The sequence below is a fragment of the Sarcophilus harrisii genome, chromosome 3 (assembly GCF_902635505.1).
Source record: "Sarcophilus harrisii chromosome 3, mSarHar1.11, whole genome shotgun sequence".
NCBI lineage: Eukaryota > Metazoa > Chordata > Mammalia > Dasyuromorphia > Dasyuridae > Sarcophilus > Sarcophilus harrisii.
In genome coordinates, this window is record NC_045428.1 from 193,230,536 (window position 1) to 193,242,387 (window position 11,852).

The window sequence follows — 11,852 nt, forward strand, 5'->3', positions numbered from 1 at the left end:
GAATATAGAGAAGGTGGGAAAGATCTACATGAACTGATGCAGAATAAAGTAAGCAAAGCCAAGAAAAGAATATACGGTGTGACTATAACAATGAAAATAAAAAGTACAATCACACACACAAATCAAAAGTAAATATAGCAAAATTATAAAGATCAAGCATGACTGAAGTTAAGAAATCTAAGCAAATAATCCATAGGTGCTGCACACTGTACCTGTTTCAGACTTTTTCAATGTACTGATCTTTCTTATACTGATTTTTTTTCCTATTATTTTTATCTTTATTTTTAATAATAATACAAATTGCTCACTGAAAGGGGGAAGGGTACTAGGGAAAACTATGATGATATAAAAGCAAAAGGTTTTTTTAAGTAATTTCTAAAAAAAGAAAAATAATATGTGAGAAAACAAAATCAGGAAAAACTTTGCAGAGGAGTTAAACACACCTGAGCTGCTCTTTGAAGTACAGATTATATGTTGTATGAGGGAAGGCTGATGAGAAAAGTAATAAGCATTAGGAAAAAACTTATGCAAAACAGAGACAGGGAGAGATGAAATGATATTAAAGTGAAATAATCTCGGAAGGTATTTGGGACCACATTGTGGAAAGACAAATGCTAAGCTAAGGATTGATTACTAGAAGTAAAAGAAAGCCACTGAAGATCTGTTGGCGTCTATGTTGAAGGGACAGAGAAGGGTGACATGTTTTAAAAATATCTGCATGGTAGCTATATGAATGAGAAGCTGGAAGGTGACAATTATGGAAGCAGAAAGACCACTTAATTAGGAGGTTATTACAATAGTCTAGAAGATAAGAAGGCATACGACAATGAAAAAAGTGAAAAAAATGAGCAAGTGATTGGATTGGGGAAATAGGAGGTAATGAAAAAAACAATAACTTTTTGTCTTTATGAACATCTAATATACAAAAGAATCTAAATGAAAACATTCTAGTAAGCACTGGCAAGGTTATGTTGAAAACGAACAGTCTTTAAAGGGAACAGACAAGAAGGTATATGTCTACCACATGAGCTGAATGATTTATAAGGCTTTGGCAAAGATTATTTATAGCCTTATGGTTCTATAATATGCAATCATTGCTTTTAAAATTCATAAGTAACAAAAGAAAAATGGTTTTTAGGGGAAGCTAAGTGGTGCAGTGGATAGAGCACCAGCCCTGAAGTCAGGAGGATCTGAATTCAAATCTGGCCTCAGACACTTTACACTTCCTAGCTGTGTGACTCTGGGCAAGTCACTTAATCTGAAGAAGAGGAAGAAGAAGAAGAAGAGGAAGAAGAAGAAAGAAAAATGGTTTTCTATCAATTATTTAAAATCTTCCTATCTTATTGAAGACCATATCAGCCTTTGTCCCTGTTTCTTTGGGATTTGGAAATTACAAAATGATTTTTTAACAACCTTGCTTTTAAAAATAGAGACATTGCAAACACAGAAAAATTCTTCCTATCAGGCAATTTTATAATTATACATGAAAAGCTATAATTTTTTGTGCTTTAGAAAATGCAATTAACTTAAAGAACTGTACACTTTATTCCATGAAATTACTTCTTTAAAATCTACCTAACACTAAATTTGACTGAATAATTACACCATTTTGTTTCAAACTGAACCACAAATCCAATTTATGGTATACAGCATCTTACTCAGTATTTAGCAAGTAGTAAGTGTTCAATAAATATTTGTTAAAATCAAAATGTATCCTGATATTCTTTAATAGAACATCAATTTCATCAAAATAATCAAATGTTTATTATGGACCAAATATTAAATGTAATTTGGTATTTCAAGACCTTATTTGGGCCAATAAAAATGAGAAACTCTTCACAGTAAAAAACAACATAAAAGAACATCTTATAACTTTAGTTGTTTTTCCAGGAAGTGCTGGTTTATTTGTATCAACCTGTCCATGCTCCATTCTGCTTCCCCCTTCACTAAAAACGGATGAAGTTAAGATCTAAGTCACAGGCAATTCAGAAATATGAAATAGGCTGCCAAAGAAGGGAATGACTTATCTTTTAAGAAAGATAAAGTCCACAACTAATAAATATCTCATTCTAAAAGGGTTGGGTTTTTTAATATTTGAGTTTAATTCAAAATGTTGTCAATTAACACAGACATAGCCTTAATAAAAACAATTCATAAATAACACTCTGGGAGTTACAAAACAGTTTTTACATTTTATATTTTTAATATCAAGAAGAATTCTCCACTGCTCCTACTCCAATGTCCCATCTTGAAATCAAGTTGTCCCACAGAAGGTCATACTAAGCTAAAAAAGACTTAAAAATAAATGACAGGAGGCAGCTAGGTGGCGCAGTGGATAGAGCACCAGCCCTGAAGTCAGGAGGACCTGAGTTCAAATTTGATATCAGACACTTAACACTTCCTAGCTGTGTGATCCTGAGCAAGTCACTTAACCCCAATTGCTTCAGCAAAAAGGAAAAAAAAAAAAAAAAAGTGTAAATGACAGAAGTACCCATCCAAGTACTTCTTGGAGAAGCCATCACCAGGTTAGTTACAACATCTGGGAATTCCTAAAAACCACACACAAGTCATTTGGATTTTGAATTTCATCCTTATCCTTTTATACTTACTCAGGGCTAATTTAATACTAGATCCTTGAAATATAAAAAACTTTTGAATAAGATGCTCTGTTGATTAATGATGCTGAAATTCCTAAATGTTATCAGACTCTTTGGATATAAATGACTTTTATATAAATAGAAAATATTTTTGAAGTATGATTTGTATTTCCATATTATTTAATAATGGTGTATATTTAATCACAAAATAAAATGAAAAAAAGCAGCACACGCTTAAAAAATGAAAATGTCTATGCACTTCCCTATATGAAGGGAACTTGAATACCAAAAAAAAAAATCATTTTTCATTAAAACACAAAATCACTACCTAAGATTTCTACTCTTTAGTCTAAACTAGCAAATAAATTAGAAGAAATTATTTAAATTTCAAAAGAAAGCAAAACTTCTTTTAATTGGTCCATTTTCCATGGTAACACTAGAGAGGATCTTGTTGAATCCATTATTAAAAGCAACAACTCCAAAAATTCTCTCTCCTATACACCAAAAAAAATTTCTTAAGTGACAGCAAAAATCAAATTCTTAAAGAGCCTAAGATAATCTATATTATCTAAGTTTAAAAAACATTATTTGCAACTCAGTAAATGCACTTATTGTGTATTATACTTAGCCACATTTGTATCTTATCCCCCTACTGAACTATAAGCTCCACAGCCCCAGAAAGATCTTAAATTAAATTCTGTATTCAACTTTAATACATGGGACAGTGTTCTGCACATAGTAAGTCTCACATATTTGCTGAATTATAAGTCAAATCACTAAACAAGACACAATGTTATATTCAAATGATATTTTGAATCATTTTTACTGCACACATGGATTTATTATCAAGTCACACTCGGGTTACTGGTTCTAAGATGCCAGAAATTAATGCATCACTGGGGATATTAACATTTCTACTACTCTCCACAAGGCAAACCCCAAAGCAATCAAAATTTTGAAAACCCAAATCATATTTGAATATGCCGAAGAAAATGTCAATTCAAAAAATATTTAAGCAACAATTACTTATAACTATACACCTTATTAAGGAATAGGAATACAACAATGAAAAATGACACATAGCTCCTGCCCTCCAGGAATAATACAATGGAAGATGAAGATGAAATACATACAGAAATGGAAAGAAGGGTTGGAGTTTTTTAGGGAGACGTAAAGTATACTTTAAAAGATACTTTAAAAGTATACTTTAAAGAGGAGCAACCTTCATAAGGACAGAAAAAAAGCAAAGGCGTTTGTATTTTCTCTTGAACACACTGTTATTAAATAAATATTTCGTTAATAAACTAAAGTTAGCAAATTCAGCTCTTAGTAAAAACTACAACAAAGCAGTGAACAACATTAAATTATCACCAAGTGTTATTTTTTTCCTCAGTGGAGGTTAATGTTTTCTCTTAAAAAATAACTATTGCCAGTGGTAGCCTTACAATGATTTTTGGACATAATGACTAAGCTAAAAGAAGAAAGAGTAAAAAAAGAACACTGAATGGAATGTCCCCACATTCTATTTCCTCACATTTTCAAAAGGAAAATAATTTAAAGATAGTAATTATTAAATGTGGCTGCCATTATCTCTTTTTTGGTTTAAAAAAACACTTGATTTGCAAGCAATTATTGCTATTATTTATATATGTGAGCTGTGATGCTACTAGGGTTTTTTCCTTTAAAAGCTCATGAAGCATTGTGAATAACATATACAGATAAATTAACCCCAGGAAACTTTTAGTAACAATAAAAGAATATGTATCCAGAAAACATAAGCAAATTACAATTCAAAGGTCAGAGCTAGAGAAAGGAAACTGACGTTAAAAAGAGTAAATGTACTATATAAATCTAGTATAAAAAAGCAAGCAAGTTACTTGTAGAAAGCACTCCTGTCAATATCTCAAAATGCTCTAAATGGAATTTATAATTTCAAAAATGTTAAACAAAGAAAAGAGTAGTTAACACTTACTCTTTCTGTATCTTCCAAATAGCTTCCTACAATGGAACACTATATGGCTCACTTGCCAGTGTGGCTGTTTTTCTGGTCTATATTGTTAAATAAAACTAAATAGTTCCTTGAAGTGCGCTTGTACGGATAAGATGCTCAGCATACAGAACCTTAAGTTTTGATTTTGTGCTGTCTCTCTCCCCTTTCTTCTCAGTCTCCCCTCTTCCCACAAGCAAAAATCTTTCCAAATGTTCTGTTATGTGCACTTGTCAAAAGAAACACCCACTGAGTGCCAAAATGGTAACGCTGCAGCCTTCCACCCTTCCAGTTATATAGTGCCAGTAACTAGAACATGATCCAACCTAAAAGATTCTTATGTCCCCGTATCAATGAAAATAATTGTTGATTAAAATGCAAAGAATATGTTTAAAAGGACACTGATTTTCGATTATTTCAATCCTATAATTCAGTTTCTGTTTCATTAAACTAAAGGATAAGAATGAGATCGTTTTTAATATAGATCCCTTGTGTGTGTTTTAACATTAAAGTGAACAGAAACCCTGAAACATCCAGGGTTTGGGTTTTTTTGTTTTTTTTTTGGGGGGGGGTTGTTTTTTTATCAAAACAGGTTAGTTATTAAGCACTAACAATAGGACCGTGTATTTAACTATGGTGGAAGAATCTATGTGATTTTTTTCCCTCCTTTAACGTCGTCCTACACACACACACACACACACACACACACACAACCTTAAGACTAAAAGAAATGCAAAATATTTCATTCTCATTAGATAAAAGGAACGTTGTTTATCTTCTGCGATTCCAAAAATTAACTTCACACCTGAAAACTTGATAAACAAGTAGAACAGGGGACATCGGAAGATGAAGGAGGATAGGTCCCTCAACCCCACAAAATCAAGGTCAGCAAAGTCAAGTTCAGCGGCTCAGAGACCATCCCACCACTCTTAGAGCTGCAACACCCGATTCCGGATCTTCTAGGACTCACATCTCCAAGGCTCGGAAAGGTGGGCGAGCATCACGAGGAGGATGCAAGCTGGTGACAGCCCTCTCCCCGCCCCATCTCCTTAAGGCACCTCCAGGAGGAGAGGTTTTTCCGAGCAGAGCACAGCGGGTGGGGGAGACACTTCAGCAGTAGAGGAAGCTCCAATGAGGAGGAGGGCTGGGAGGTAAGGATGGGATGGGGGTGGAGGAGACCGAAAGAACACACGAACACACACACACGCACACACACGCACACGCACACGCACGCGCGCGCATACCCAAGCCACCCCACAGAGGTAGAACAGCCTCCACTGCTGAAGCAGACCACGAAACGCGTTACTCAGGGGGAGACAACACTGTATTGAGCCGCCCCCCACCCAGTCAAAAAAAAATAATGAAAAGAAAAAAAGAAAAGGCGCTCTTCCCTCCAGGCACTCCCCGGGCGCCCGCGGAGAGGAGGGTGAGGGGGTAGGAGAAGAAAGAAGGAGGGATAGCAACAGCCCCTCCCCCCCAGTGATACCCTCACCCTATTACTCTCTCTTAAGAGGGCCAGGACTGCCCCGTCGACCCTGTCCGGTGTCCGCCCACTCGCATTTCTTCCTCTTTCCTCCCTCCCCCCCATCGAAAAGACCCAGCGGATTTCTCTCCCTCTGCGGTAGGGCTAGGGCGAGGCACCTAGGGAGAGGAGGACGGCGGGACCCACTCACCCCACTCTATCCCAGCTCTAAGCGGGGACTCCCACCGCTACAGCCGCCGCAGCCGTCGCTGTTTTCTCTACCCCAGCGGCAGTGGCAACTAATCGAATCCTCCGACCCCGCCCTCCCGACCGGGCGAATGCGCAGGCAAACATGCTAATCACCCCAGCGCCGGCGACCCGTACTGTCTCAGCCAATAGGGAGGCTCCTCTGGTCCGAACGCGCTCCTCCGAGGCCCGCCCCCGGTCAGGCCCCGCCCCTCCTGCTTTAGGAAGAACCTATATGTGGGGGAGTGGCTCCCTTTTTCTATTTTCTTTTTTCAGAGAGGCTCTAGTTCTGCCTTCCCCTGATTCAGTTCTATCCCTGTTTTCTGTGTCTCTGGATTCCTATCTTTCCCGATCTCTTTTCTCTCTCGTCCTCCTTTGCCATAAATACTCCCGCCCCAGGACCCGAATTTTTTTTCCATTTTGCACATAACACAGACAGAGACAGAAACTCTAGACTCACACGGGGGCGCGCGTGCGCGCACTCGTGGCGTTTCTCGAGCTAGGTTTGGTTGACTCGTCAATCCCCAGCAACCAGGGCTGGAAGGCTGGCAGGGGGCGGGGCCTAGTCTCTGCCTGACAGGAAAAAGGAGGGAGGGGGGAACTAGCAAGAGGAAAGAAAAAAATAGGATTGGCAGCTCGAAAGAGCGTGACTAGGAAAGAGGCAGTAGCACCAACTGTGGGAGGGGGAGGCCGGGTCCCCCTCCAGTCACTACAGAAAAGAGGGGAAATCCTGCCTATAAAGAGCTATTCCAGCCTCACACCCAGGGAGGAGACAAATGCACTGCAAGAGGTGGGGGAGGGAGAGAGACAGGAGAGCTGGTAGGGAGCACATCTGGCTGTAAAGTGGACCAGTAGGTGGGGAAAAGGAGGAAACGGAACCTTGGACATCTGCAAGGTGAATGATATAGTAAAGGGTGGAGACTGACTTGTCCCCGCTGTCGCGCGGTTCTTTGCTTACTGACGCTTTCCAACTGTTGCAAGTTCTGGAACACAAACACAGACACACACGCACACGCACACACATAAACCCTATCCATCACTCTGACATGCAGTTCTCTGAATTGGGAACAAACAGCTGGATAGCTTGGGAATGCCATTCGTGCACATGCTGCTGTTACTGCTGCAAACTGTGCCCCTCTTCTACAGAAGGCATAGCTCCCTCAAGCTGCAGAGTACTAATCTAGCGGTGAGGCAAATGAAGCAATCATAAACCCAGAAGGGTAGAGATTTTTACACTCGGGTAGGACTCCACTAAGATTTACCTTTTTTTTTTTTTTAACTAAAATTCAGGGTGGAGACGAAAACGGTATGAGAGAGATTATGTTCAGTGGGCACTGCAAATAAGAATGTCACTTGTTTAAATAGAATTTAAAACTGCAAAAGAAAGATTGATTTTTAAAAAATTTGGGAAGGATGAGAAATGCTTCAGGGATTCCTCTTTTAAAAAAAAAAAAATCACCGACGCTGACTGTAATCGGGTTATTGCTACCACTAAATCAAAAATTTGCAGCTGTAAAAGGAAAAGACACTATGAATAAAATTTAAACCTTCCACTTGGGAGGCGTACAATAAATGTTTGCTGCATCGAATTTGTCTAAAGAATTGGAAAATACATTACCGATATTTGTCTTTGACGGTCACCGTAACAGGAAAATACTGAATTTGGCATCACTGTAGGTCGAGCTACTCCTGCTTTTTCTATGGAGGTAAATAACTAATAACGAAATGAAGTATGATTCTTATGTATCTAGAGGAAGAGTGCCAGCTAATTTTGTAGGTAGCAAGCCCGGAGTTTACATTGAAGGAAAGCAATTGTGAGGGAAACACTAGCCCTCTGGCCTGCAAATTTAAATGTAGTATACTCCCGGCTTAAAGGAAGAATAGCTAAAATCCCTGAGGAATTCATCTCTATTTCCCTATTAATAACTCCTGCTCCAGAAACTATGACAATAAATCAAAATAAGAATAATTATCTGTGATTTATTTTATAGATCCTGAATAAGACAGGGGAAATTTAACAACTGAAAACACATTTTTTACTAGATTTGAGTTATTTTTATCTCAATAGAAAGATCACTACATGTGTAATATTGCTTTGTTGAATTGAATTATACAGTCTCCAGTATCCAAAGGTGACTTACCATTAGATGGTAAACAACCTTGAGCTGTTTTTCCAATGATGGTGAAGATAGTGATTGAGCCACTAGTAATTCAACCAGTTTCTAACTGTGACCAAGGCACTTATTTTCTAGATAACTAGCTCCCTCTGAATTAAGCAGCATTGTGCTCTTTTCTTCATGGAACTGGAATCCTGTGGTTGACCTTATCAACACTGTGCTCAGAAACATTAATTAAAAAAGGCATTAACTTAAAATTAAAATACACAAAGTCTGTCATTTTGATTTGTCACCTATTAATAGTCTCCACTGGATTAGCAAATCAAATGTGTGTGTCACAAATATGTAAATCTTGCTCTATCTATCTATATTTTTTTCCCCATTCTGGGCCTAGGATCTGTATCCTCTGTAATTTAAAGTTTTAAAGAGTTGACTGGGGGAACTTAAAGAGTGAAGCACAGGCACTATGTAACAGAGATAGGATTTAAGTGCTTATATACCATGATGCCTCTTTATCTCATTTCAGTATTCATTATTTCAGTAATTCTAAAATAGCCTGTCACCACCACCATCATCATCATTGTTATCAAAAAGTGTTTGTTAAATAGATACAAGAATAAAATCCAAACTAAGGTATGGGTATCTGGCCAATGTCTACAAATAAGAAAGAGATGAGAGGTGAAGAGCTATTTATCCTTTTAACCCTACTCAACTTACGTCAAGGTGGCAGATTTCATAGTTTATTTTAAAGTGAGTACCAGTAGAAAATTGCAGTACCAAGGAATGTAATCCAGGACCTTATTTTAAATTATTAAATCCTCTGGCTTTGTTTTCCCATCCAGTCAGACAACCAGAGAAGTGTAACCTGGGAGTTAACAGAATGCACCATGACAATAAAGTACTCTAAATGTGACAGTACTCACAAGATAGGGCACATTCTCCTTATATCAGTAAGGTAGAGCTTTAATATTCAAGATAGCACAACAATTACTTGAAAGAATTCCAAAAAGAATGTTCTAAGCTTTAAGACAACTCTTTAATGAGTATAACTGTGCATACCACTCACTCCATTCATATGCACTTCTAGGACTTTTCATATGTCTGTAGCTATGCAGATCTTGCCTGGAAAATAATAGAGCAATTCTGATTCAAAACCATCATAAGGACTATAAAACTGTGCATACTCTTTGATCCAACAGTGTCTCTACTAGATCTATAAACCAACTAGATGATAGAAAAGGGGAAAGGACACACCTGTGCAAAAATGTTGATAGCAGTTCAAAGTTCTCTTGTAGTGTTCTCTTAGGGTCTCTGGGAGCAGCCTTCCTTTCAGTCAGAGTAATCACCACAAGTGTAGCCAGGTGTTAAAGTCCAAATCCTTTATTGTCTCCTTCAAAGTCCTATCTTCTTCACTTGGGGTTTGGCTAGTTTTCTGGAAGCCTTCCAGAGTTTTGGTTTCAGTGGAGAAGCAAAGGAGGAGAGCCTGCCACCAAGGTGGTGTGAGATGAAGTGAATGAATAGTCCAAGGACTTGTGCTTCATCCTCCAGACTTCTATCTTTTCTGAGCTCTGAATGAATCTAGCTGAGGTTGTCCAAGCTTATATGCTCTCTTATCATAAGTATGAATCTTATAGAACTATATTAAGTACTAAGTACATGTACTGAACTAGAGAACTAAGTACCTTGCTAAACAACCATTGTCTTAATCTATTCCACTGACTTAACACCTTGTAAGAATCCTTGTTTCAGAGTTCTGGCCCATAACACAGCAGCTCTTTTTTCAGTGGCAAGGAATGGAAAATTGACAGGATGCTCTTCAATTGAAGAATAGCTGAATAAGTTTATGGTGTATGAATGGAATGGAATATTATTATTCTATAAAATATGATAAGCAAGCTGTTTCAGAAAAGCCTGGAAAGACTTAGATGAACTGATGCTAAATGAAGTGAGCAGAATCCAGAGAAAATTGTATACAGTAACAAGACTTTGTGATGATCCACTGTGATGGACTATAATCTTTTCAACAATGACCTGATTCAAGGCAATTCCAATAGATTTAGGATGGAAAATGCCATCTGCATCCAGAGAGAGAGCTATGGAGAACTATGAGTGTGGATCGAAGCATAGTATTTTCACTTTTTTTTTCTTTCTCATCTTTTTTTCCTTTTGGTCTGATTTTTCTTGTAAAACATGACAAATATGGAAATATGTTTAAAAGGAGTGCACATATTTAACCTATATAAGATTGTTTGCTGTCTTGGAGAGTAGGGAGATAAGGAAAGGAAGGGGGGAAAAGTTTGAATCACAAGATTTTCCAAGAACAAATGTTGAAAATTATCTTGGCATGTATTTGGAGATACCTTAATGAGATACTCTTTGAATATTCTGGCTACAGAGTCCCAAGTGAATGGCAATGGTACAACTCTTATTAGAGATCCTCATCTATTTGGTGAAAGAAAGTCTCTACCATTTACTTTGTATTGCATCTTTTCCATAAATCTATTTTCTTCTACTGGTTGTCACTCTCATTAAAATATGAACTCCTTGAGGGTGGAGATTGCTTTTGTCTTTTCTCTGTACCCCTAGTTTAGCACAGTGCTTGACATATAATAAGTGTTTAATGATTCTTCACTTGAGCTAAATAATTACAAGATGGAGAATCCCTTGCTATATGTAAATTCCTCTAGATTAGGAACTAAATATGAGACAAATTCCCCACATTCACTAACTCTCTCTTTTTTTTTTTTTTTTTAATTTAATAGCCTTTTATTTACAGGATATATACATGGGTAACTTTACAGCATTAACAACTGCCAAACCTCTTGTTCCAATTTTTCACCTCTTACCCCCCCCACCCCCTCCCCTAGATGGCAGGATGACCAGTAGATGTTAAATATATTAAAATATAACTTAGATACACAATAAGTATACATGACCAAAACGTTATTTTGCTGTACAAAAAGAATCAGACTCTGAAATATTGTACAATTAGCTTGATTCACTAACTCTCTTGAGGTGGCAGTAGACTCCTAAATCTTCTTTTGTAGTAAGCTAGAGCTAATCGGATAAAAATGGTTTCCTTGGTTCTAGAACAGAATGGATTAAAATACTCGTAGTCCATTTAACTCTTAACAAAACAAGGGAAGACTGTTTTAATTAGGAAAAGAAATCATGGAAAATATAGAACTGATTTAGTTGAAAATTTCTGTTACTCATTGTGGTCTGTGTGTGAAACCCTAACATCCAACTGGAGATCTCTTGACTCTGATTCAGGTGAACAGGGAATTCTGCCAACAACATAAGTCTCAATCCTCCAAGTTAATGAAGTCTCAAGAACAGTTGTTATTACCTTTGAAGGAGAAGAATTAATTGATCCCCTTTGTTGGGGGATTCTATAAATACAGCATTATCTAATTAGTCTCATAAATCCCAAGATACAAAAT

The 11,852-nt window shown here is 37.4% G+C and overlaps 1 protein-coding gene across 4 annotated transcripts in view; it reads right to left on the reverse strand.

Annotated features, from left to right (window-relative positions):
• CDKL5 (cyclin dependent kinase like 5) overlaps positions 1-6,382 on the reverse strand; it is a 261,926-nt gene extending 255,544 nt beyond the window's left edge. For 2 of the 4 annotated variants that reach the window (XM_031958920.1, XM_031958916.1), the window contains exon 1: positions 6,258-6,382. The gene's annotated coding sequence lies outside the window, so the exon portion shown is untranslated. The remainder of the gene's footprint in view (positions 1-6,257) is intronic. The other 2 variants (XM_031958923.1, XM_031958921.1) reach the window with 1 other exon arrangement.
• Between the last annotated feature and the right edge of the window lie 5,470 nt (positions 6,383-11,852).